The sequence below is a fragment of the Ctenocephalides felis genome, unplaced genomic scaffold, assembly GCF_003426905.1.
Source record: "Ctenocephalides felis isolate EL2017-DRISC unplaced genomic scaffold, ASM342690v1 CF-g0.4_SCAFFOLD_01604, whole genome shotgun sequence".
Lineage (NCBI taxonomy): Eukaryota > Metazoa > Arthropoda > Insecta > Siphonaptera > Pulicidae > Ctenocephalides > Ctenocephalides felis.
Window position 1 is genome coordinate 27,197,479 of NW_020537758.1, and position 27,628 is coordinate 27,225,106.

Genomic DNA, 27,628 nt, shown 5'->3' on the forward strand with positions numbered 1-27,628 from the left:
GGTGACGCATCAACAATGACATTTAATAATGTATGTATAATCAACTAAATTCAATAATAATTTGTGTATTTTGCAGGTGCGGTTAGGTTTGCGTTTGCTGCTACCAGAGTCCTTCAGTTTTTATACAAACATTGTTACTGTGACGCTCTGAATGTGGTATTTATTGGAATTGCATTTGGCACGAATAGATTTATTAAGCGGTGATTTTGTTCAAGATATTAATTGATCAATACTTTAGTTGTCACTATAACTTTTAGAATTTTACAAAATCATTAAGGCATTGTATTTCATGATTCGAATGATCACGATATGTCTTGCATGTGGGTTAATTTATTAGTTAGGTAGCATCAGTAGTTTTATTATTAATAATAACAAATACTAATACACTAATCTATTCAACTATTGAATAATAATGTGGTCGTTTGAATCATTTGAGATTATGCAATGTGGATTTGACATATTACATTAAATTTTAATTTTCACTGTTTGAAATTCATGTTAATGCATTTCATATAAAACCAAGTGCAATTCTTAAACTGCTAGTAAATTTCTACATTCTATTTCTGGTCATCAAGATGAAATCACATGGAGGCCACAAAATATCATATCAAGCAAATTGTTGAGAATCGAATGGCCAAGTATCGAGTGAAAATTGACCACTGACTCACTTCACCGGGAATCGCTCTGAAAATAATTCAAAAAGTACGTTTTTATCCATAATCAGTATAATTGTGAACAATAAACAATGTTTATTTTTTTTCAGGTTCTTTCGACTACTGCTGCTCTGTACACTGACCCCTTCACCAAGAATCGCTCTGAAAATAATTTAAAAAGTACGTTTTTATCCACAATCAGTATAAATTTGAACTTTAAATAACATGTTTTATTTTTTTTCAGGTTTTTTCAACTACTGCTGCTCTGCACACTGACCCCTCACCAGAATCGCTCTGAAAATATAATTAAAAAGTACGTTTTTATCCATAATCAGTATAAATGTGAACATTAAATAACATGTTTATTTTTTTTCAGGTCCTTTCAACTACTGCTGCTCTGCACACTGACCCCTTCACCAGGAATCGCTCTGAAAATAATTTAAAAAGTACGTTTCTATCCACAATCAGTATAAATGTGAACATTAAATAACATGTTTATTTTTTTCAGGTCCTTTCAACTACTGCTGCTCTGCACGCTGACCCCTTCACCAGGAATCGCTCTGAAAATAATTTAAAAAGTACGTTTTTATCCACAATCAGTATAAATGTGAACATTAAATACATGTTTTTTTTTCAGGTCCTTTCAACTACTGCTGCTCTGCACACTGACCCCTTCACCAGGAATCGCTCTGAAAATAATTTAAAAAGTACGTTTTTTTTATCAAATCAGTAAATGTGAACAATAAATAACATGTTTATTTTTTCCAGGTACTTTCAACCACTGCTGCTCTGCACACTGACCCCTTCACCAGGAATCGCTCTGAAAATAATTTAAAAAGTACGTTTTTATCCACAATCAGTATAAATGTGAACATTAAATAACATGTTTTTTTTTTCAGGTCCTTTCAACTACTGCTGCTCTGCACACTGACCCCTTCACCAAGAATCGCTCTGAAAATAATTTAAAAAGTACGTTTTTATCCATAATCAGTATAAATGTGAACAATAAATACATGTTTATTTTTTTCCAGGTACTTTCAACCACTGCTGCTCTGCACGCTGACTCACTTCACCAGGAATCTTTCCAGAAACATGTTACCAGGTATGTCTTTAACCATATCAGTATAAATGCAAACATTCCTATAATGTTTCTTTCTTTTTTGCAGATCTTCTCGATCCAACTATTACTGCCCTGAAGCCTTAAAATCATTCACGTGAATGACTCGCAAGTGGTTTTTTTCAATGACTGTCTATAATTATGCATGATTAACTTAACTCTTATTAACTCAATAACATGACTAACCTCACTAACTTAATTAGGCAGTTAATATAAAAACCACTTGTTGAGTTTTACTATGAAGGTCTTAATGGGGTTACGTGGAAGACACCGCTGCATGATTAATCAGGTAATTTATTCTTATAGTATATTTTATGAACCTTGTTACTAATTCATTGTTTTCGTTTATAGGGTAACCAACTTCAAGCCAAGTGCTCTTCAACGCTCAAGTTGCTCATGAGTGAGAACAATCATTTGATCTACTAATTATGTGTCCGTCCGTCCGTCTCTTCACCAGAGAAGATGCCTACTATGATTTATTAAATAGTTAAGTGCTTAGATGTTAATGAAATAATGAATAAATATATTGTATTAATTTAATTTGTTGTTTTAATTTAATTATGAGCCACTTACGGCCAAATCACATCATGCTGTAACGTAAATTACAGAAATATTTAAACATGTCTACATTTTAAAAATTTCTTGTGTTATTAATAGGGATACTTATTGAGTGCACTTTTTAGTGTAGACAATTGTGTAAGAACAGTTTCTTTCACTGTTTGGGTTTTCAAACATCTTGCCGCATCTTGGTTAAGCTCTTTATACCTTGCTTTGACTCGGTAGAACTCTGCGTCATTGCTTTGACTCGATAGAAACGCGTTGACAATAGACTTTGCTTTTTTCCAAACCCTTATGTTAGTCGAGTGCCTTAAACATTTAATGTGTCAAACCGATGTTTACTCTTGTTTAAATATTATACTTTCTATTATTTCTTCAAATGGTGCACTTTTTCTTATTGTTAGCTATAAATATCATTTATTTAATATCATACTGTGTTATATTATATATACTATAATATATATATATATATATATATATATATATTATACATTAGACAAATGTTAATGTATTTCGTCATTTATTACTGTAATGTATGAATAAATTAATATAATGTATATTAACTTCCCAAGGGTAAGTTATGTAATGGCCGAAAACGGATTGAAAAATTTTTACATTTTATCGACGTTTGAGGTTTCTGAACGTTTGGCATACTCAGAAAAAATGGATGTGTGTGTTGTATGTGTGTGTGTTTGTGTGTATGTATGTGTGGATACAAATTTCCAGTCACGTTTTAGGGCGCACGGATCAACGGATTTGAATGGTTCAAAAAACATTCGATTTCTATTGATAGGGAAAAGAGCTGATTAGTTTTTGGCAAAGGCAGGTCCAGCCGTCTCGAAGATACGGAGCAAAGAGTGCAGAAAATAGAAATCGAATTTTTGAGAGAACGGAGTATCCGATTTGCATGATCTAAAAAACATTCAATTAGTAATGATTGGGAAAAGTGTTTATTAGTTTTTGGCAAAGGCAGGCCCAGCCATTTTGAAGATACGGAGCTAAATATGTAAAAAATAGCAGTTTTTGAGAGAACTAAGCGTCCGATTTAAGTGATTCAAAGAACTTTCTGCTTGTCTTAACAAAATAATTGATTTTGGAAAAAAAATTTGTTCCAATTTTTTTTTTTTTTTTTTGTTTTTAGTTTTTTGTATATCAAAAATATTTCAGATTTTATTTTATTATTTTATATTAGACAATGATACAATATTTATAATAATCTATTAGAAAACATTCAGTATTAACGGGAATTCCAGCAATTTGCCTAAGGCACGGTGCCATAATAGCCTCAGACAGAATCCACTTACAGCTAGTTAAATACTGTGATACATTGACTTGGAAGTTTTGAATAAACTAACTGAACTTTATTTGGAGTGTTTCATTTCACACAATTTTCAGTGATATATGTTAGAAACACACCGTATAGGTATAGGTATTATAAACATTAATATATTTGTTGATGTTATCATAAACATTAATGTACTCATTAATTCGTTTTTCGGCGAGGATTTATTATTTTGAATAAATTTCATAAAATATATTACAATTTTTGTAATCTAATTCTATTATGATCAATGCAGTTAATGAAGTTATGACTTTGATCATTTCAAATAGACTAATCTATGGTTATTCACTCATTTCAAACATGTCAAAAATGATAACACTTTTCACTCAGTTTAATCTATACTATTATTCAAAGTGTTAATTAGTTCATTTTAATTAATATACTTTAAATATTGGTCAGTTTTACTTAACTTTGGACTTATACAATAAAGATCAACTTCTCAAACTTTTCAACTTTTCTTGCTCTTTTGCACAATGATATCTTCATTGTTATTGAGAATATTTTATTTTTACTAAGTTATTTTATTATTATATTATTTGTATTAATTTTCATCGGCATGTTTACTCTACCACCCCTTCTCCTTACTTTACACTACCTTAACCTAATACCTACCTATGTTAAGAACTAATACTCTTATACCTTGCTTACCTTTACCACGTCTCGAACCTGCTACCACGTTCTCTCCAGTGACTACCACCTCCTAACGCGCGACGCCATGACGATCACATTAGTAAACCGTTGCAAAGTAGATGATATTGTATATTTTAAACGAAAAAAAACTAACAGGTCATGTGGCCAAAAAAAAGTTGGGTTTGTATGGCCTTTGTTGGCCTAATGGGTAGAGTGATGGCTTCGTACCATAAAGGTATCGAGTTCGAATCATACCTCAGGACAAAAAAAGAGTATTGTTCACGTTGTGATATTTATTTAGTGTTAAATAATAACACAAAATTAATATTTAGATATAACAAACTAACAAGTCATGAGGCCGAAAGAAAGCAGAATCGATGTGGCCTGTGCTGGCGTAATTGGTAGAGCGATGGATTCGTACCCAAAGAGTGCCGAGTTCGAACCATACCTCGGGAGAAAAAATGGAAAGCGTGGAATTTATATTTATTGTAGATAGCACAAAGATAAATTTGGATTTGATAAACTAACAGGTCATGAGGCCGAAAAAAGCAGAATCGATGTGGCCTGTGTTGGCGTATTGCTAGCGTGCTAGCTTCATGTCAACAGGGGTACCGAGTTCGATTCATATCTCCGGACACAAAACGCAAAATAGCGTGACTGTTGACGCTGTGGAACGAGGTATGCACGGAATCACATCCGTTCGAATTTGAGACCCCAGGCAGGTATGCTCCCCTCGATCTCGATTGAGAGGAGAGATACGCGCGAGAATCCCGTGTCATCCCCTAATGAACCCCGCAGCAGCCCCGAAAAGGGGCGAGGGGGGATTATAGGGGGGTGTGGGGTTCGCGAACCCGCGACCCTGTGGTCCGACCCTCCCGGAAAAGGGAGAGGGGGACTATAGGGGGGTGAGGGTTCCGCGCGACGACCACCACTGGGTCGCGCCGGTTGAAAAGCTGGGTGCGTCACAGGGTGGGTCGGTGTGCGAGTCCCCGGAGCACCCTCGAGTGCGATGATGGGGATGTGGGGTGAGGAAAATGCAGTGACGAGGGAAAAAGGGGTGGAAAGATATGAGGAGGGAGAGAAGGGATGGCGGGAGAGAGATAGGGGGAGGGATGAGAGAGGGGGAGGAGATAAGGGGAGGAATTAGAGAGGGGGAGAGAGAAAAGGGGGGGAGAGATAAGGGGAGGGAGAGAGATAAGGGGGGGAGAGATAGGGAGGGGGAGAGATAAGGGGAGGGATGAGAGAGGGGGAGAGAGAGAGGGAGGGATGGATGAGGATGGAGCGCGGACGTTACACATGCGGTTACTAAACGCATGAAAATGCGTTTAGTCTCCTCCCCTATCGCTTTCTTCCCTCATCCATCTCCTCCGTCTCTCTCCCCCTCTTCATCCCTCCCCTCTCCCTCTCATCCCCCCCTTATCTCTCTCCTCCCCTTATCTCCTCCCCCTATCTCTATCCCCCTCTCTCATTCCTCCCTTATTTCTCTCCCCCTCTCTCATCCCTACCCCTATCTCTCTCCCGCCATCCCTATCTCTCCCTCCTCATATCTTTCCACCCCTTTTTCCCTCGTCACTGCATTTTCCTCACCCCACATCCCATCATCGCACTCGAGGGTGCTCCGGGGACTCGCACACCGACCCACCCTGTGACGCACCCAGCTTTTCAACCGGCGCGACCCAGTGGTGGTCGTCGCGCGGAACCCTCACCCCCCTATAGTCCCCCCTCTCCCTTTTCCGGGAGGGTCGGACCACAGGGTCGCGGGTTCGCGAACCCCACACCCCCCTATAATCCCCCCTCGCCCCTTTTCGGGGCTGCTGCGGGGTTCATTAAGGGATGACACGGGATTCTCGCGCGTATCTCTCCTCTCAATCGAGATCGAGGGGAGCATACCTGCCTGGGGTCTCAAATTCGAACGGATGTGATTCCGTGCATACCTCGTTCCACAGCGTCAACAGTCACGCTATTTTGCGTTTTGTGTCCGGAGATATGAATCGAACTCGGTACCCTGTTGACATGAAGCTAGCACGCTAGCAATACGCCAACACAGGCCACATCGATTCTGCTTTTTTTCGGCCTCATGACCTGTTAGTTTATCAAATCCAAATTTTATCTTTGTGCTATCTTACAATATAAATAATAAATTCCACGCTTTCCATTTTTTGTCCCGAGGTATGGTTCGAACTCGGCACTCTATGGGTACGAATCCATCGCTCTACCAATTACGCCAGCACAGGCCACATCGATTCTGCTTTCTTTCGGCCTCATGACTTGTTAGTTTGTTATATCTAAACATTAATTTTGTGTTATTATTTAACACTAAATAAATACCACAACGTGAACAATACTCTTTTTTTGTCCTGAGGTATGATTCGAACTCGGTACCTTTATGGTACGAAGCCATCACTCTAAGCATTACGCCAACACAGGCCATACAAACCCAACTTTTTTTTGGCCATATGACCTGTTAGTTTTTTCCGTTTAAAATATACAATATCATCTACTTTGCAACGGTTTGCTAATGTGATCGTCGTGGCGTCGCGCGTTAGGAGGTGGGAGTCAATGGAGAGAGCAGGGTAGCAGGTTCGAGACGTGGTAAACATAAGCAAGGTAAGAGTATTAGTTCTTAACGCAGGTAGGTATTAAGGTTAAGGTAGTGTGAAGTAAGGATAAGGGGTGGTAAACGTGTCGGTGAAAATTAATACAATTAATATAATAATAAAATAATCTAATAAAAATAAATTATCTCAATAAAAATGAAGATGTCATTGTGCGAAAGAGGGAAAAAATCAATTTGAGAAATTGATCTTTATTGTATAAGTCCAAAGTTAAGTAAAACTGACCAATATTTAAAGTATATTAATTAAAATGAATTAATTAACACTTTGAATAATAGTATAGATTCAAGTGAGTGAAAAGTGTTATCATTTTTGACATGTTTGAAATGAGTGAATAACCATAGATTAGTCTAATTGAAATTATCAAAGTCATAACTTTATTAACTTCATTGATCATAATGGAATTAGATTACAAAAATTGTAATGTATTTCATGAAATTTATTCAAAATAATAAATCCTCGCCAAAAAACGAATTAATAAGTATATTAATGTTTATGATAACATCAACAAATATATTAATGTTTATAATACCTATACCTATACGGTGTGTTTCTAACATATATCACTGAAAATTGCGTGAAATGAAACACTTCAAATAAAGTTCAGTTAGTTTTATTCAAAACTTCCAATCAATGTATCACAGTATTTAATAATACAATTATATTATATTAATTTATTCATACAATTACAGTAATGAAAATGACTAAAATACATTAACATTTGTCTAATTGTATTATATATATATATATATATATATATATATATATATATATTATAGTATATATAATAATAACACAGTATGATATTAAATTAAGTGATATTTATAGCTAACAATAAGAAAAAAAGTGCACCATTTAAAGAAATATATATAAATATAAAGTATAATATTTAAACAAGAGAAAACATCGGTTTGACACATTAAATGTTTAAGGCACTCGACTAACATAAGGGTTTGGAAAAAAGCAAAGTATTGTCAACGCGTTTTTATTGAGTCAAAGCAATGACGCAGAGTTCTACCGAGTCAAAGCAAAGGTATAAAGAGCTTAACCAAGATGCGGCAAGATGGTTGCAAAAACCCAAACAGTAAAGAAACTGTTTTACACAATTGTCTTACACTAAAAAGTGCACTCAATAAGTATCCCTATTAACAACACAAGAAATTTTTAAAATGTAGACATGTTTAAATATTTCTGTAATTTACTTTACAGCATGATGTGATTTAGCCGTGAAGTGGCTCATAATTAAATTAAAACAACAAGTTAAATTAAATACAATAGATTTATTCATTATTTCATTAACATCTAAGCACTTAACTATTTAATAAATCATAGTAGGCATCTTCTCTGGTGAAGAGACGGACGGACGGACGGACGGACAGCATAATTAGTAGATCAAATGATTGTTCTCACTCATGAGCAACTTGAGCGTTGAAGAGCACTTGGCTTGAAGTTGGTTACCCTATAAACGAAAACAATGAATTAGTAACAAGGTTCATAAAATATACTATAAAGAATAAATTACCTGATTAATCATGCAGCGGTGTCTTCCACGTAACCCCATTAAGACCTTCATAGTAAAACTCAACAAGTGGTTTTTATATTAACTGCCTAATTAAGTTAGTGAGGTTAGTCATGTTATTGAGTTAATAAGAGTTAAGTTAATCATGCATAATTATAGACAGTCATTGAAAAAAACCACTTGCGAGTCATTCACATGAATGAGTGTTCCGAGCTCTTGATTTTAAGGCTTCAGGGCAGTAATAGCAGTGGTTGAAAGTACCTGAAAAAAATAAGCATATTATTTATTGTTCACATTTATACTGATTATGGATAAAAACGTACTTTTTAAATTATTTTCAGAGCGATTCCTGGTGGAGGGGTCAGTGTGCAGAGCAGCAGTGGTTGAAAGTATCTGGAAAAAAATAAACATGTTATTTATTGTTCACATTTATACTGATTTTAGATAAAAACGTACTTTTTAAATTATTTTCAGAGCGATTCCTGGTGGAGGGGTCAGTGTGCAGAGCAGCAGTAGTTGAAAGTACCTGGAAAAAAATAAACATTGTTTATTGTTCACATTTATACTGATTATGGATAAAAACGTACTTTTAAAATTATTTTCAGAGCGATTCCCGGTGAAGTGAGTCAGTGTTCAATTTTCACTCGATACTTGGCCACTGGATTCTCAACAATTTGCTTGATATGATATTTTGAGGCCTCCATGTGATTTCATCTTGATGACCAGAAATAGAATGTAGAAATTTTCTAGCAGTTTAAAAATTGCACTTGGTTTTATATGAAATGCATTAACATGAATTTCAAACAGTGAAAATTAAAATTTAATGTAATATGTCAAATCCACATTGCATAATCTCAAATGATTCAAACGACCACATTATTATTCAATAGTTGAATAGATTAGTGTATTAGTATTTGTTATTATTAATATTAAAACTACTGATGCTACCTAACTAATAAATTAACCCACATGCAAGACATATCGTGATCATTCGAATCATGAAATTCAATGCCTTAATGATTTTGTAAATTTCTAAAAGTTATAGTGACAACTAAAGTATTGATCAATTAATATCTTGAACAAAATCACCGCTTAATAAATCTATTCGTGCCAAATGCAATTCCAATAAATACCACATTCAGAGCGTCGCAGTAACAATGTTCGTATAAAAACTGAAGGACTCTGGTAGCAGCAAACGCAAACCTACCCGCACCTGCAAAATACACAAATTATTATTGAATTTAGTTGATTATACATACATTATTAAATGTCATTGTTGATGCGTCACCAAATATTCAAATATTCATTCAAATTGTAACTATTCTTTGTCAATTTGTTGTTCAAATTGAAACTTTTTTTCAACTAATTTTGAAAACTAATTTTGTTTTAAAATTCTTGATGACATTATGATTGTGGTCCAATTTACACAATACTTCTGATCTTGAATTGAAGTGAATTAGCAGATGATAATGATGTAAATAAGACTTCAAATTAAACGATCCGCATAAATGTACTCATAGTAATTCACAAAATGAATTAACAGTCATTTTTTACTTTCACAACATTTTACTATTACTTTCGATTATTTCTTCTGCACAATGACCGCCAGCCATTCAATTGTGAACTCTTGCCCAGTCAACATAATAATAATATGTAGTTTTATTTAACAGTGGGCACCAAATGATGCAAAATAAAATAATTAAATATATCCGGCGTACGTCTTAGACAGTAGTACGACTTGAGCAAAAACTACATAAATCGAGCACACGTTTTCAAAAAAAAAAAAACAAAAATGAGGAAAGGTTTCAATTAAATCTAAAACATCTTAAAACACGAAATGCAATCCGAGTGAATCCGCAAAGAAAAATATAATTAGCACAAGTGCAACGTACCAGGTGACGCTCGCAGGTCGCACGTACTCCACAGACAGCGAAGGGTCAGGCCCGCTCGTCCGTGTTCGACGACGTCTCGATGTCTTCCTCCAGCAATCGCCACGATGGAAATGAACTCTCACTCGCAGTGACAACTCCCTCTCCGAACTCCTATAGTCGCAAAGCATAGATGCGCAAAAGACTTGTAGACGTGCGACTGCAGAGCGTGCACGTTCGCTCGGTCGAAGATGGCGTTTCAGGAACTCGAACGCCTCTTCTGTTTTGAAATCGAAACGACGTTTGTTTGAATCTTCAATTTGAACATTAAGGGTTTTATAAATTAAATAACGATATTCCATTCTTTTAGTAAACTCTCTAAAAATTTACACTGCAATGAATTAGTCGTTGGATATTGAAATAAATAAATTTGGTGTAGAATAAATTTTATTTTCTTTCACTAACCTGTGTTTTACAGTACACTTGTTTGCTTTTCCTTTCTCAAGTATAAAATTTGTTAAATATTTTTATATTTTTAAATATACAGACAAATTTTCACTGTTTTATTTATTTATCACTCATATACATGAATAATTTTGAAGTGCTTTTAAATTTTGATAGAAAATTTAGTTCTACATTCCTGCAACACGTGAAGCCATTAAATATTATATAAATACAAACATACAATTTTTTCAAGTTCTAACTTATTAGTTTACAATAAAATTACTAATGATGACACAAACTAGCCACAAAACCTTTGTAAACTAACAAAGTTAGCGCAAAAGAGTCTTACTGTGTACTTATTGAGAGTAGAGTTAAATATTTTGAAATATAAAAAAATCAAACCAAGGTCAAAAGAAAAATATAAATTAATTAAAAAAATGTTTAATATAACATTTTTCTTTAAATTTCGTTTATTTTAAATAATCAAAATCAAATGACATTCTGTGAGAAAACACAAAACAAGCAATTTGAATTATCTAGTGAAAACAAACCACTCCTTTGCAAAGTTGAAAAACAATTAACCAATTTTAAATCTAAGTGGTTATATACGTTGTATAACTTTAGCTTTTTATGCCTGTAAAGATAATTATATATTTCTCAAATTCATATTACTGCAGGAAAAATTATAGCACTAAAGGTTGAATACATTCAAACATTATTAATATTACTTATATTTTTATCACAATTTATTCCTCCAGGCCAAGAATCCTGCCTACCATCTAGATTTCGACACCAGGATTTACATTTCCCACATGATCCAGCCAAGGCAGCGCTTCAACGCGATTGCCAAAATGTTCTACGACTCGGATATAGTGTCTATAGATTTCACAAATGGAATAAATAAAAATAACAGTGATGGTACTGTCACCAAATACGATAGTACTGCCATTATGAATCAGTGGGTCGCCAATGTTTCACAAGGGGACACGTCACGGAATTGGTCAACCACGGTAGGTGGTGAATTTTTAGTAAAATTGATTTTTATTTGATCACATATTGACAAATTCATTTTGCTCCAGCGGATGTTTATGGTGCTGTTGAACGTCATATATCTTAAATGCGAATGGAGCGAAAACAATTTCCTGAGGAGAATACAACGCTGGGAAAATTCTACCTGGATGTCGATAAATAAATTACATAAAAAATAAATTAAATTTTAATATATATATACTAGATGATCCGACAGACGTTGCCCTGTACCCACCACGTCTACAATTTTTTACAATCCTTTATTAATATTTACAGTTTACCTAAAAATAATAAGTATGTTTTTTACATTACTCTTCACACCAAAATGCATATACATCAATATGAGTGATGTTAAATGTTCTTAACTGCTACAAATAAAATGATGAGTCTCAATTTCTACACTAAATTGGAAATTTAAGTCTTTTAAACGGTACAACAAATTCAGAAAAAAATAATATATAATATCCGCGGTAAAAATACAATACTACTTTGGATTTTTTCTAATTGTTCCAATAATGTTGCCTACTATTTTTATAATTTCGTATTATATTTTAATAGATATTTAGTAATTATAATATCTAAATTACATTTTTCTTAGTAGGGATCCTCAGCGCCCGCTTTGCCAATTCCATAGATAAGCATTTGTTCGGAGATAACTCCCCATGGCCAATTCCCTTCTATTATTTTACAGTAAACCCTCGCTTTACGCGGCAAGTGCGTACCGTGCAGTATGGAGACCGTGCTATTAAAAACTAGTATTTAACATACAATTCAGGCTGATTCGTAGTGCGTTCTATAGAACCTTACATAGTGCAATATGGGAACTGTGCTATGAGAGACTCAGAGTTGGTACAAATCGCACCATTTTTATCGTGCTGTATGGAGACCAAAAAATACAACTTGAAGTAGGAGTAATACGGGCGAAATGAAATGTATTACATTGACACCTCGTTCAAAAATTGGCGCGACGCAGGAGTCAGCTCAAACGTGTTCCTAGACAGCTATTATATAATCAAACATGCCTAAAATATAAAAGTCGATAACAAAACTTACATTAATACCCTTTTGATATCAAGTTACTAGAATCACTCATAGGTTGCACAACGAACCATAGATAAGTTAACATAAACGTAAATGCAACGAACTTATGGGCTGTTGACCAAATATCAGGTACAAAAATGTCAAAAGGTGTTCTATGGTATGAATGCACATGAAGGGGCATTCACACCTAACGAACAAACATGAACAGGCAAGAATTGCGATAGTTTTTCACATTGCAATGTACTATTGAATTAATATATTTTTTATATTTAAGTGGATTATTAACACATGTTGGAGAGTTCACGCAACTTGCCACTTACACCAAGTTTATACACTTAAAAATTATTTGTAAACAGAGGTTAGAGTTGCCCGTTTTTGATTCGATCTCGCATTAAATACGGCCGCCTTTGGCTGATTTTTACTACGGTGGTGTTTTAGATATATACAGCGGACTTTCAATACGGCAGCGAATGCACGCTGACCAAGCACGGCCCTGCAGATATGGTATGATAAATGCCTGTATCTAATTCCAGAAGAATTTTCTTTGACTAGCTTTGTATAAAACATGCTTTGCACTTACATTGTTAGAAATTCTCTGCAGCATCTGTCAGAACACATTTCCAGGTCTTCAAGCACCACTGGATCATCTTCCAGAAATCTCAAGTACTCGACACAAAATCACTACCATAGAACCACTACATAACTTTAGTCTTTTACAAGTTTATTTGACATGTTGCAATTGTCCGAGTAAAGTCTTTACACAATACACGACACAAAACTTATATTAGAGACTTTCGTGAATTTAGAATTCGATAAAAACAGATATGTGGTGGAAGTTCTCAAATATTACCTACAAAAGCACATATATAAATTATACTATTGATAATTGCATGTATATAATTAAAGGATACATTGGCGCTGTAAATGAATTGTTTAATTATAAAATTGAATCAAAATTGAGATACTTATCAAGCTATTCAAGGTACACCGTAAACCTAGGCACTTCTACACATATCCATTTTTTCGGCTTTTAATTAACGTTTCACGATAAATTTATTATATCCAAATGATCTACTAAATTAATTACACGCGTTTTGATGCATAAATTAACAAAATCTAATCAAGGATTTAATTAAAAACTCTTAATTAACGCGACCCCATGTTAATTCACGAAAATCTATTTGACAATTCATGTATTTGAAGTTACCAACATGTGTCAAAATATTTGTCGTCATTAGTATAATTTAGAGCGCAAAATTAAAACTTTAAATTTAAACTTTGTAAAATCCACTTATATTCACCAAAAGTGAATGGATTTGTTTGAAATGTATAGCAATCCAAAAACTATTCAAAATCGCATATCCAAAGACTATTGTGTACACTTTGCTTTTTACCGTTTGCATTCTACTTTACATTGCACTCTAGCAATACGCCAACACAGGCCACACCGAATCTGCTTTGACAAAAAAAAAATTATTTATATTTTTCCCCAACATCTTTTTTTCTATATTGTTTTTTTCCCAAAATTTTTTTCCCATTTTTTTTAATTACTAAAACACCACAACAATCCATAAACAAATGGACTAATCCACCTACTATGTTCAATAGTATTTGACGCCTGTGTAGCTGCAATCTCCAACACAATACACCAAGAACATGTATATTCTAATAGTTAATTATTAAACAATAAAAGTTTATTAATAATTTTTCATAAATTGTACAAAATTAGATTGTTCATTACAAAATAAAAATTAGATGAGAAATACATAAATAGATAGTAAATTATTGTTTTCTTATTAAAAGTAGTAACTATTTTTAACTAATTACTCAATCACTTAATATCTTGATTATTTTGATTTTACTTTTGCAATATTTTGGTAGTATTATTGGAGAGCATTTTCATGAATAATTAAGCAGTTTTAATTAAAATTCAACACTTTGTAGTTCAACGGTGATTTTATTAGACATCGATATTTTTTGTACACTTATTCTTTTGTTTTTGTATGGCATAATTAATGTAACTTGGAACTAATTTGCTCCAATTATATAATGATCAGCGTTCAATTACTTACAGTGAAATAATTAAGCTACAACAAATATTTTACTATACGGTTATGATTTTAGTATTTTGTTATTGTGATCAATTACTAAGTACTGAAAAATTAACACTCGTTTGAAAATAAACTTTATTCTAAAATTCCTTTAGAAATGTATATTGCGATATGCATCCATGTTTAAACAAACTTCTGATAAGTAAATAGTACGCAAGTAGCGTTTGATTTCATTTTTGTTGTGTAATGATTTTGCAAACATTCAATCCATATCAAATACAATACATTAGTCTATAGCGTCGAAATTTGTAAATAAGTTCAGTATTATATTGAGAACCTAGTCATAATCTTATCATTAGTAAAAAAATGTTATAACTAGTATATTTCCATTTGTGCATAGCCAATGTTAAATGTTTTATTTCATTTTTTTACGTTTTATTGTGTTATATAGTTTTATTTAGTAAGTTAATAGAATAAACTTTAACTAATGCATTCTACTTTGAACCTCACGTAATAAAATAGTAAAGAGATTAGTAAGTTAAAATTTTTATCGGAATAGCATAGGGTTTGTCTTTTAATTGCGTTCAGGTTAAAAAAAAACTATAAGGACGTTTATGAATTCGCCTACTTACTACAACGTTCTTATAAGTTATTGTAATATATGATTATATTGTCAGTAATGAGCAGTGTTTAGTTAAGCTTATAGAACATATCATAATTGATATGTTTTGTCTATAACAATTTACATTTAAATATATCAAAGAGCAAGATTCTTAGTTTTTCACATAAGCGCGTTCCAATTATAAAATTTCAAATTTATGAGTTTTATTTGATTCTGGTTTGTTTTTCACGGATCATATAACTGATGATATTTGTAATAGAGCATATAAATCTTTAGGTTTGATACTGAGAAATTGTAAACAATTCAATTCTAACAATGCACTTCTTTGCATGTCTATTGTATTGTACGTTCAAAATTAGAATATGGTTCGATTATTTGGTATCCTCATCAAATCAACAACTCTGATGCGATAGAGAAGGTTCAGCGAAATTTTCTGAAATATCTTTATTACAAAACATATAAAATTTACCCTGAACGTGGCTTTGACCACAACACTTTAATAAAAGAATTTGGCATTCCTTCCCTTGCCTCACGTCGATTTATCTGTACAATTATGTTCTTATTTAAACTTTGCAATAATTCTATAGGCTGTCCTTTTATTCTTAACCAACTAATCCTTTAATGTTCCAAGGCTATCTACGCGTTCACAATTATTTTTCTCTGAAATTCGCCTATTTTACTTATGTCCTCTAACTTTAACTTAATTAATAATGAAATAGATATTCACAACACTCCACCTAATGAAATAATCTCCATCTGCACAAGTTAACCTTTTTATATTCTTTTCAAATATCTCATTATTTTATCTTATTCCGTTTATAAATAATATTGTTACATTCTGCATTATATGTAATTTTATGTTAATCATTTTATGTTAATAACTATATATTGTAATTTTGTATATATTTTAATTGTTATTCATTATGTAAAATAATTGTATTTTTAGTCCTCTTGGAACAAATCTGTGGGCTATATATTTAAAATAAATAAATAAATAAATGAAATAATGTATGCAATATGCCACTTGGAAGTAAAGGGGTATTAAGATTGTATCGCTTTGAAATACAAAGGAAGTCGAGTTGTATCCCTATACAACAGGAAAATGTAAGAGATCTGACATCGTGCAACCATGATTTGAGTGCATTTTCAACTCAACCCACGGACCTGCCCTAGGAAGAAATAGTAAAGAAAAAGTAAAATATATGTAGTATGTAAGATAAAAAAAGGAAAAATAATTAGTATTAAAATTTGAAAAAAAAAAATTATCCCATAAGTGCAAATGTCAAAATGTGCAGACAGGTAGTTTGATCTTAAACGCCGGTTGCGCAATCGCAAGGCCGTAGCTTCGTACGGAATCGGCTTCGGCTACGGCTGGCGCTGCCTCTACCGGTGGGTTCGAAACCAAACCTCCGCTTCGGCTTCAGTACATTGCTAACCGGCAAGCCGTGCAGAAGTACGGTTGGAGTACGTTCCTCGTCAGTCAGTTTACGCGCGGGTTTTTACGATTGTATGGTGCCTGCTAGTGATTTTATATCTTAACAGTGACTATCGCGAGTGCTTCCTTTTGGGGAAAGTGTTCATTCGTACTTTTGTTTATTTTTATTAGATGGATTATCATAATTAAAAGGTAAATTTTATATGTATAATAAAATGTTTTAATGACATTGATGGTTTGAATTTTATAAGTTTCAAGTGTTTTTATGTGGTGATCTTAATATTCATGTGACTCTAATGCACTAGACTGCCTGTAATTTCTGTTTCATGCAAAATGTTTTATATAAATTATATAAACTGAATTGCAAAGTTGAAATTATTTGTTTAAAGTATATTAGTGCTACAATCAGAATTAAAAATAAAATCTGAATTATTTTCGATGTACAAAAAAAAAATTTTTTTTTTAAAATTTAAAAAAAAAATAGTTGAAACAATTTTTTTTCCCCCAAAATCATTTATTTTGTTAAGACAAGCAGAAAGTTCTTTGAATCATTTGAATCGGACGCTTAGTTCTCTCAAAAACTGCCATTTTTTACACATTTAGCTCCGTATATTTGAAATGGCTAGGCCTGCCTTTGCCAAAAACTAATAAACACTTCTCCCAATCATTACTAATTTAATATATATATATATATATATATATATATATGTTCAAATATGAGTATCACAATCTTTAGGGCAATTCATTAAATAAAAATTGTATAAATTTACAAAATTTTCCTTATTTCCATAAATTTCTACATTTTATTTTGTATATTGTTCAGTGGAATGTAAGATCTAATTAACTTACAGCAATAATAATATTTATTATTATTATTTACAATAACAGTACTGATACTACTAAAAACAATTTAATCTAATTTTTTACATGTTTTGACCCATTAATAGGCGACATTTCCCAACCATTTGGCGTAAGAAAATTGAAACGTCAATGGCCTTTAGATTTAGTCTTAGATTAGCTTCTATATAACATTATCTTTTCAATTGTTAAACTAAGAAGATCTCATTGGAGACATCGCTCTCAAATATTGTCAATTTAGCTTATAAGAATCCTTATGTTTTTCTGATTACTGAATAAAACACAGTTAAAAAAAATGACGGACAATAAATGTAAAGGGTAGTAGTGTCATATAGACAATAAATCTAAAGTGTAGTAGTGTTATTATGAATTATTATGATTAGCTAATTAGTAACATCACAATATTTCACTGAAGGTGACGTCAAATATGTCGAAATCGATACTTATGGAAATAATAAAAAAATTGTATTTTTTACCATTTTTATTTGACCTCTAGCCCGTTCCATCTATCAGACTAGCTCTGTTTACAGGCTCTTGCAACGGTTGATAATTCTTCACTTTGTTTCATTTTCTCATCACTATGATTTCTTCAATCCTTAGTTTTTTTTTATTAAAATCTGTCCATGTTCTGATATATTTGTAGCCAAATATATAAAAATATATTTTTGTTTTATTTATTTATGTCAAATAAATAATAAAAATTATTTCTGTTTATTGAGCAATTTTGGCTCATGCGACGGTTGATAACTGTATTTGTTCCTTTTTCTCATCACTATGATTTTGTCAATCCTTAGTTTTTTTTATTAAAATCTGTCCATATATTCTGATATTTTTGTAGCCAAATATATAAACATATTTATTTGTTTTATTCATTTGAATCGTATAAATAATTAAAAATTATTTCTATTTATTGTGCAATTTTCATTAAAACTCTCTCAAATTAGTATTAACATTTTTCTACCCAACCTCTACTTGCTTAGTTTGTAGATCATTTACCCATATTACATTATTTTTATATCCTATACATAATCATTTATTATTAGATGGCTGTATATTCCTTGGTATTGATAATTCAACTTATTGTTACTTATTGTATTTTATATAAAATAAACCGACTTATTTCTTATTTAGCAAGCATTCGAGTAGCCGGCGTTTCTTTGCTATTATTACATCCAATTACCCGAGCTCGCGGATCTCGTCTTATGAGCTTCGAGATACCATCTCTAAGATAACTTTGTAGTATTTTATACTTTCATATTCACTGATGCTTCGAAATACATTCTTCTTTAGTTTCTATGCAACGATCTTAATAAGCAGACAACTGTGTCAATATTTTGCCTTTGTGCATTGTCGGAGATATTTTCAATATAGATATAGTTATAAATATTTTATATGAGTACTTAGTTCTGCGAAAGCTAGTTATGGTAGAATATTGAGAATTCTTATTAAAGAACAATTCTTAGATGAACATAACAGAATTTCTTTCACGGAACATCCAGTTACTGGGGTTGGGGTTTAGTTCAGCAACATACATCAGGAAAACGATTTTATTACTATTATCATTGATAGCTATGCTATTAAATTCATAAACTGGAATATATAATTTTTTGTTGAAATGCAACAGATTTTTTTATAAATCATATAAACTGCTTACATAATGTTAAATACTAATGGGCAGTGCTGCCCTAGGGCAGGTTCATGAGGTGAGTTAAACTTCAACTTGATTAATGAAAAAATTATGGGGATTTTCCATTGCCATTTTACACCACAGTGCCTGAAATGGGATTTTTATATTTTCTTCTAGGTATATCAACAATACAATCAATTTATTGAAGTCACTGTAAGGAACCTTAATAGTTATTATTATTCAAGTTTTGTTGTTCGATTTAGACTCTAAATAATTTTAGAGCATTCAATACTTGGTGATATATGATTATATGCTTTGTGCAAAAACCCAAGAAAAATCAATAAAATTAGATTTTATTTCTATAATTTATAATCCCTTTCTAAAACATCCTTTTATAGTGGATGATATTTGCTTGATAATCCGCTTACAAGAAGACTTCTAAAAAAAAAAAACAGCCTATATATACTCAATGTGAACTATTTGTATCCCATAGTCAAGTGGTTATCAAAGCAGTCTCAACCATGTGTTCTTTTTTATTTTTCATATTTTTTTTATGTATTTATTAACAGCAATCAAAAATTATAAATTTCTATAAGCAATTATGCTAAGCTTCATAAATTTAATTTCCTTAATTTGTTATTTATTTTTGTTTTTTGGCCTTTATCTCCTTCTTTGATTATTTATTTAAGCGTAATTTAGTAAGATTGCTCCGATTGTTGTATAATATGGAATGAATAAAGCAAAAATAAATTATAATTGTAAATACATTATAAAGAACGTACATATATTTTGAAACCTGTTGATAATAAATAATGACGAATAAGTCATGTATGATGGGCAACTTATGTAAGCAGTACAAAATATCTAATTATTATATCAAAGATCTAATTATTTTTATGTAAAACAGGCAACATTTCTTTTCTAGTTAATGGGACTAATTTATAATTAATTAGATAAGTTCTAATAGACAATTATATTCGGTACATATTGATATTATTTTTTAATTCTTTTTTACTGTTTTTTAATAGCGATGGGAACTTGGGAGTCATTTAATCTGTAAGGGTATTTTTGACAAGCCTATTCCATACAGATGGCAGCTCAAACAGTTGTCTTATTATTGTATGGTAAATTTTATTACATTTTCTGCAAAATTGCAAATATTTATAGATATGCATTTATCCGCTAGCTGCCTATATTTCTAAGAGAAAACCGATGTTTCCACTGCTTGGCATCAGGTCCAGTCGCTTTTAAAGTCATATCTTAAAATGATATTAATAAATTGTTGAATAAAATATTCAAAAGAATGACTGATCGTACATGTATTGAATGCGGGTTAGGTAACTTTGAACTATTTTCTAAACTAAAAATAAGCTAAAACTTCAAGTGATCTCCCCGGAATCCTTTCAATTCGATGATCGCGTTTGGGCCGGATGGCGGCATTCAATTTTCTGTCAAGTATGAAAGTTTGCAAACGTCGACGCTCCGTTATAAATCGGTCACTAAACACGTAACATTTGTCAGTACTTGGAAAGATTTTTCTCAGTCGAATGTTACATTTTGCTGATAGCAAAAGGCGCACAAGCCAATCTTGTTTATCGACAGTGAAGTATCATAAATCTGCACTTACGAAATACTCCTGTTGCAAAAAGAAACGCTTCGAGCGAACATATGGATCGGTTCATGTGCTTCGCGTAGATACTGGTTGAAATAAATGGCTTTCATAATATTTTCAGACAAGCAGAAAAATAAATTTATAAAGGTTTTTGTAATATTAATCTATTGGGTATAAAATGCTGTACTCATGAAATTAAAAATCGGTTGTCTAAATATATATTATATACACTTACATATGCATATTTTACTTTCTCAGGCTGTTGGATGTAAATATTTTCCTTATGAATTTGACTAAATTATTTATTTTTAGAAGAAACATAAATAGTCGCTGTTCTCGTAAAGCAATTAGTGTGATTAACACTGTCCCGTGTTGTTTTTTTTTAGAGATTCATTCATTATTTTGATTTCATGGCCATGCATACTCGAACACATTTGTTTTGGGGACTATCATACAAAAATCAAGCATCATAAAATCATAATTATATTTCTAACTATTCATGTTTTTGTAGCAGCATAGTTTGTGGAATTATATGTAATACTGATTGCTATTTGCTGAGATTGATATTTAATTACATAATTAAATGTTAAAAGTGCATGTGTCACAATCCATTGCTATGCTTTATATTTATATTATTTAATTCAAAAGTCCATTATGAATTATATTTTAAAATCATTCTTAATAATGAGGGCACCAGCTTCGAGCATCTACGTGTGTCCCTTTAAACCAATTTCTAAAAGATTCCTTCATTAACCACACTAAGTAATTTCTTAGAATCATCGTGCTGAAGAAACCATTCTTTTGTAGAACGATACTTGTATTCTATTTATTATAATAATTCAAATGACCACACAAATCCCAATATATGTATATGGAAGTAAGTTCTATATTGAGACAATGCATAGTCATCATTGTATCCATAGAACAACATTGCGAAGAAAGTTGTTCTTAATTAATGTTTATTTTGCATAAAAAGAATAAAATTTTTGTAATATTTTGTGCTATTTACACAGTTGCCTATATATGACTTCCTTATATATTATCAATAGTTTAAAAATTGTAGGTTTCTAATGAATGAAAATATTGAAATTGTTATATTCAATAAAATCATTAAATTTTATTTATCATATCATAAAATACAATTATATAAAAAATTCATAATTTTAAAATAGTAATTATGCAGATTCCTTGTGTTTACTGTGTATTTGTATGGTAAATTTCATTCAATTGATTTAATTGTTGATTTAGCTTGAAGAATAAACTCAGTTGGTTAATATTTGTACTGAAGGTTACAACTACTTTTATATTATTTTTGATTACTATTAAATCTATTTTTTTATGAAATTTATTTAATTTGTTTTACATTATTTTTTGTAACATTTTGGGGATATGGATGCCCCCTTCTTCAGAATCTATTAATACAAATATTATTATACAATTATATACTTCTTTAAAATAAGTTTGCTGGAGCGACTGGACGTGAATCAGTGTCCGATCCTGCTTTGAGCAGCCTGATATCAAGCAGTAGTGACATTCATTCTCACTTAGAAATATAGATTACAATATGTTACCAAGTAAAAATAACCTTCGTCCTGCATTGCTGCATCAATAAAAATTATCGCCCTATTACAGAAATTGTAATAATAAAATTTATCATACAGGGATGGGATAATTGTTTCGGTTGTTATCTGTAAAACTGACGTAGTATTGAATAAAATTAGCCCTACTTCCAAAAATATTTTTCTCCATTAGATTCAATGCAATTCATTATCAAGTACTGCAGAATCAACTTTGTCCAAAATAAATAACATCTACGATTTGATTAAAAATATTCAAATCCCAGCATAACATATTAATGAATAATTCATTTAATATTACATATTCTTCACAATTCCATAACCGTAACCAGACGAATTTTACTTTCATTCGGCGCGATTTCACTCGATCTCATCGTTCCGTATGGTAGACTAACGATACGTGTAATTAATATTTTAATGAATTAATTAATTAGCATTGTAAAATAGATTACTCGATGCGTGCACATCCATCATATGGGTGCCTTCGGTACATACTATGTGTCTTGTGTTCACAAGATTAAGTCGAGATTCTTCCGACTTTCTATTGTATTCAAATCGTTTCTAAACGATGTAAGATTAAAAGCAGACTTCCTGTTGTAAAAGAATGAAGCAGACCTTGAACGTCGACGCCAATAAAGTGGTTTTAGAATTTTTATTATGGTTTTTATAAAAAAAGACAAGTAAATCTCGTAATATAAATTTACTCCAATTATGGTAAAAATTTAATCATAAATTGATCACATACGTACATGTTTGATAATCGAATAAAATAAGTAACATCACTTCTACAGATTGGACACATTATTCCAAACTTTAATAAATACAAAAAAACGTTCTGGCCGATCTTTATAAAAGAAACATGATGTTTGGTAATATTTTCCAACAGTTTTGTCAAAATAGGTTCAGGAATTTTGGCATAAACGTTGACTATTCTGTTCAGATTCTTTCCAATTTCTGGAAATAAAATTGGGCACCTATTTCTAAATCTGGTAATATAAAATTACAGATAAATTTAATTTAGATTTTTGAAAATTAATAAATCTTCTTTTAAATGTTGGAAACGGTTGGAAAAGTTTTAGTTAAACATCCTGGTGATTGATAAAGATCGGCCAGAACCTTTTTTTTTATTAATCATAGTTTTTTTTATAAAATCTTATACATCTTATACATTAGAAGTGCAGATTCTAAGATAAAAATTCTTTAAAATGCTGTTTTTTAAGTTCATAAAATTTTCTTCAAATTCACAATCAATGTCAGGATGTTCAAAATATTTGGTTGCGTTAAATTGTATATGGAATATGGATAAAATCGAATTTCATTATCTGATTAATTCACTATAAGATATTTAGCATACTGAAATTCTTACTTAAACGGTATCTGTGGAAAATAAAATGCTACTTATTAAATTAGGGTAAAAATCCATATTAAATTATAAACTGTCATGAATTGGATTATTCTTCTTAAAAAATAAAAATACTATTTTATAACTATTGGATTCATAAAATTAATTGCTGATTTGACTGAGTTTTTTATTATATTGAATTCATTTCAAAACGGTGTAAAGAGTTATAGAAAGGTTCCGGTTGTAAACGTCTCAAGAAGACCTTGTTGTTCGACAGTAATAATGATGGTTTTAACAATCTCATTATATTTTTTTACTATATTTAAAAAAGAAATAAATTTGATAATACAATTATTATATTTAATATGGTTACAATACAATTATAATAGATCATAAATTCTAATTAGCATAAAAATCTTGAATTATTTTAAATGAGATTATGATGAATATAGCTAATCTGTTTTATATAAAAAACATTCATATTTTTACATGATTAACATTCATATATAAATATTATATGCAATATTGCTTAAGCTAAACTATTAAATTTTTCTATTTTTCTATTTTCTTCATTATTATTATTATATTATATTATATTTTCGTTAATCGAATTTAAATTGGGTGTTTTGCTTAGCAAATAATATTAGTATATATCACAATATATTAAAAAGTAGTTCTATTATAAGTTTTTTCATTATTACCAGCTATCAATTCACCATTTCGAAGTAACGATTCGAATCTTTATTTATAAAATATTTAAAAATATATCATTGCACGGTTCTGAGCACTCGTGTACTTGTATCAGCGTCTTAATCTTAAATTTCGAATTAATTTACTTCCTACTGTTATCTGATCGAATTAATAAAATCTCTTAAAAGATTTGCCGACCGAGTTTTGCGATTTCTTGAAAGATAACATCAGGAATAGAAATATCGTAATTACCGTGAGATTTACATAATTATGTGTACAAGATGAAATCATCAAAATTATAAATGTTTTGTTTGGGTAATGAAGTCGTATGAATCATGGATTAAGAATTTTACTACAATGACGGCAGTGTTCATTCCTTAAATATAATTATTCATTCAAATCGATTTGTTATGAATACGTATGCAGTCAGAAGTTTATATTATGTTAATGAAATTGAAACAGAAAATTACTGTTTATAATTAATCAATGCATTTGTTTTTGTATTGTACAATATTTCTGTACATTATTAAATTCAAATGCTTACATTCTTTGTATACTTCAGTATGTATTATTTGATTAATTACTTTCATGACATTTGTTTCAAAATTGAATTTTTCAAATTATCACATATAAACATTACATTTTTTATATTTATGGGTCAATTCTCCGATTTAATTGACCGTAGCACATGGTTGTTATGGCAACGCTATGTTTCCAATCACTCTTCATATAAATTCGTAGTAAAAACTGTCAAAATGCTATGTATTTGCTGTGGAATTTAAATTTTTCATAGATTTATAGATTTACATACATACATGCGTGAGGATTATCAACAAATAATAAATACGTATTTTCTTTTTCTACCGCATGCAGCAAGTATATATAAAGTTTTCATTTACTACAACCGCACAAAATATTTAAATTTATCCCATTTTCTCTATTTGGCAAGCCACGTGAAAACAGTCATAAGTTTTCAACCCTAAAGATAAGTAGGTAAGAAAACAGCCACCTGGGGAGTCATTTAACTTATAACTTAGGATAAACAGTCGCAATAAACGTAACCAAATATTACAGTAAAGGAGAATGCATTCTTGGATTACTTTGTAATAACCATGATGCTGGTAGAAAATTTGTGATAAATTAATTTAAAAAATAATTTTGCACCATTGTTTTACCGAAATTCCTAATTACAAATTTAATAGCTGCATATATTATATATTGTATTAAATGATTTTTGAACTTCTGAACTAAAGAAGCTTGTTTAGTAATTTTACTAAATATTTTTGACTTTATCGCAGACAGTAAGGTTTATTTTCAAGTAATAAAGGATATCACTATCGCTTGATATCAGGTTAAACGCTTTTTTGTTTATTTGTTAACTTCCCGCAATAAGAAAAGTTATAATAACCGCAAAAAAATCGAAAATGAAAGTTTTTATATATCTTTACGTTTCAGAGTTTTCTGAATATTTGACATACCTTATAAAAAATTGATGTATGTGTGTGTGTGTGCGGGTGTGTGTGTTCGGATACAAATTTTTGTCGACGATTTCGGGAACACGGATAAAGCGATTTGAATAATTCAAAATACATTCGATTTGTATTGATAAGGAGACGTGCTGATTAGTTTTTGGCGAAGGCAGGTCTAGCCGTTCCGAAGATATGAGGTAAAAAGTGCCAAAAACGGTAACTCAGTTTTTAAGAGAGCAGAGCGTCCGATTTGAATCATTCAAAAAACATTTCACTTGTATTAACAAGATGAAGAACTGATCAGATTTTCATTGAGGTAGGTTTAGCGGTTTCGGAAATCTAGTAAAAATAGTAAAAAAGCCATCTGGCGGTCAAAAACTATCACTACACATATGCACATCAAATTATCAGTAGTTCATAGAGATTTTAACAATAAATATAAATTTTGTTTTCATTCCTATGGGTTCCGTACCAATGTATATCCGTTAGATGCCGGCGTGGCGCTTACGCGCTTCGATATTTCGTCTTATTACAAATCATTTTAATATCTATTTTTCATCAAAGGCTAAGCACGCGGAAGCCTCCGGCATGCCGCTGGGTAAGAAATTATGTAATAGAATCTCCGATCGTTCATAGTAAGAAAGTATCTTTATATTACTATAGACGTCCGACAAAAGTTTTATTGTAAGAGAATATACCGAGAGTAACATTATTTATTGTTGGTATAAAATACACCTGATAGGATGAGATAACGTGGGATCTTAACAGGCAATTGCCTGAATAAGTAGGCGGTTCAAGTAATTGTATGGTTTAAATTAAATTCATTAAATGAGCCATGTCTGCTATCCATCAAAAATTAAACAAATAATATACTAGGAATGAATAGGTTTAAATACTATTTATTAAATACAATATACAATACCAAATGATGGTATTTCAAAAACACTAACTTATACACACATAAAATTTAGTCTTGATCATAAAAAGGGTGTTCCCATCTCATCTAGATATTTCCAACAAAGACCTAGAATACTAAGAATTCGTAACTGTAACTGTAACATACGTTGTATTTTGGCAGTAAAAGAATTAAAATATAATTGTACATATATGAAAATTATAATTTAGTCAATACATCTATCAATATAAATTAAGATTACAGATTATGGAGCGACAGTCACTTGTAGATATAATAATTTCTGCGGCGTATCCCATAGTTGGATCTTTTAAATATAAGGTTGTCAAATATATCCCTTCCCCCTTTTTGTATTATAAACCAAGAGCAAAAAAGCGGAAGGGAGATATTTGACAATCTAATATATTCTGAATTCGAATAAGATATGAAATCTTAAACTCTTACTTTTGTTCAGTGTCTGTGCATAAATCTCTTGTGAATAATTATTTTGCAAATGAAAACTAACTTTGCAATTTGTGTTGTATTCATTAGCATTTCTGTAATGAGTACTACGCAATAGAGTTATAACAATTCTTTATGTTGTAGAATTCATAAAATTATATACTGGTACAAAAAT

General features: G+C 31.2%; 1 protein-coding gene and 2 long non-coding RNA genes across 5 annotated transcripts in view; 2 read left to right on the plus strand and 1 right to left on the minus strand.

Annotated features, from left to right (window-relative positions):
* The first annotated feature begins 407 nt into the window (after positions 1–407).
* On the plus strand, positions 408–2,201 carry LOC113373216. Of its 2 annotated transcripts, XR_003366896.1 has the most exons (6): positions 408–702; positions 764–833; positions 1,030–1,099; positions 1,685–1,755; positions 1,820–2,059; positions 2,122–2,201. It is a non-coding gene; the product is annotated as an uncharacterized LOC113373216 (long non-coding RNA). The 2 variants fall into 2 exon arrangements; XR_003366895.1 differs by lacking the exon at positions 1,030–1,099.
* A 6,045-nt stretch (positions 2,202–8,246) lies between these two features.
* LOC113373215 lies at positions 8,247–8,920 on the minus strand. The gene is made up of 3 exons (XR_003366894.1): positions 8,891–8,920; positions 8,438–8,695; positions 8,247–8,374 (listed from the first exon to the last, which is right to left on the minus strand). It is a non-coding gene; the product is annotated as an uncharacterized LOC113373215 (long non-coding RNA).
* An 8,083-nt stretch (positions 8,921–17,003) lies between these two features.
* Positions 17,004–27,628, plus strand: part of LOC113373210 — a 254,079-nt gene continuing 243,454 nt past the window's right edge. For both annotated transcript variants that reach the window (XM_026613514.1, XM_026613515.1), the window contains exon 1: positions 17,004–17,116. The gene's annotated coding sequence lies outside the window, so the exon portion shown is untranslated. The remainder of the gene's footprint in view (positions 17,117–27,628) is intronic.